Here is a 1,369-nt window from a genome sequence, read left to right as displayed (position 1 = left end):
CTTAGGTCAGGACACTGGGCAGCAAAACCATTTCAGGAATGTTATTGTCCTCAAACCATTGACTCACAGATGTTTGCTTTGTGACTGCATGCATTGTCATGATGATATAAGACTCGTCGCCTCCAAACTGTTTGTCTGCTGTACACAGTTCACAATGCTGTGAGAGTGTTCATATTCTCCCGAATTTAGTGTTTTCTTTGGGGCAGTAAGGGGAGGACACCACAACTACGAAAAAGACCCCATATCGGTACACCAACTCCTTCGTACTTCTTTGGTGGCACCATACTTGATGGCAGGTAATAACGTTCTCCAGGCATTCACCAAGCTCAAACACTTCCGTCGGACAGCAATAGGTTACAGCGTGGTTCGCCACTTGGGACTCCACTTCCAGTGTTGCTTAGCGTTGACCAGTGAAATGCGTGGCTTATGGGTACCTGCGCACACTCTTTGTGCTAGCTGGATTGGTGAAGGCACTGTAGAACTCAGCGAGTGATTTGTTCTGCTGATTTCATGCGGTTTTTTGCTACCGCCCTGCGCAATGCTCGGCAGCCCATGTCCACGAGCAGGGTGGCTACACAAAGCCAGAGAAAAAATTTCCTGAGAATTCCAGGCGTGGGAAGGAAAATGGTGTCATACCAGCCATGAGCGTTAGTTTAACCGCAGTTATCAAACCGATAATTTATATTAGTATTCATATAACTAACACACTGAAATATCAAATATTTTAAAATTCGTGATTTATAAAACTAAACTAAAAAACTAAACTCCTCCCGAACAGGCCATGTAGGCCCAACGGTACCGACCGGCCGCCGTGTCATCCTCAGCCCACAGGCGTCACTGGATGCTGGTATGGTGGGGCATATGGTCAGCACACCGCTCTCCCGGCCGTATGTCAGTTTCCGAGACCGGAGCCGCTACATCTCTATCAAGTAGCTCCTCAGTTTGTCTCACAAGGGCTGAGTGGACCCCGCTTGCCAACAGCGCTCGGCAGACCGGATGGTCACCCATCCAATTGCTAGCCCAGCCCGACAGCGCTTAACTTCGGTGGTCTGACTGGAACCTGTGTTACCACTGCGGCAAGGCCGTTGGCCGTGATTTATAAAAATCAATAAAATTCTATGTCAATCCTAGGTTAAACACAGAATTCGCTAAGACTTTTTTAAATTCTCTGAGAGTTCATTGAATTTTCTGAGTAAAATGTAATTTCCTGAGAATGTACTTTTTCCAGTTTTTCCAGAAGAATCGCCACCTTAATACGTACATGATGTCTGCCTGGTTTTGGTTTCGCTGTGGATGTTCCGTAGCACTTGAACTTGACAACCACAGCACCAGCAGTCGACTTGGGCAGTCTGTCCCTGACGGATTTGTC

General features: G+C 47.1%; 1 pseudogene; it reads right to left on the bottom strand.

The window, feature by feature from the left end:
* Positions 1-972: 972 nt before the first annotated feature.
* LOC124709225 lies at positions 973-1,090 on the bottom strand (annotated as a pseudogene).
* Between the last annotated feature and the right edge of the window lie 279 nt (positions 1,091-1,369).

This window comes from Schistocerca piceifrons, chromosome 7 (genome assembly GCF_021461385.2).
Source record: "Schistocerca piceifrons isolate TAMUIC-IGC-003096 chromosome 7, iqSchPice1.1, whole genome shotgun sequence".
Lineage (NCBI taxonomy): Eukaryota > Metazoa > Arthropoda > Insecta > Orthoptera > Acrididae > Schistocerca > Schistocerca piceifrons.
This window is presented reverse-complemented; position numbering and strand designations above follow the sequence as displayed.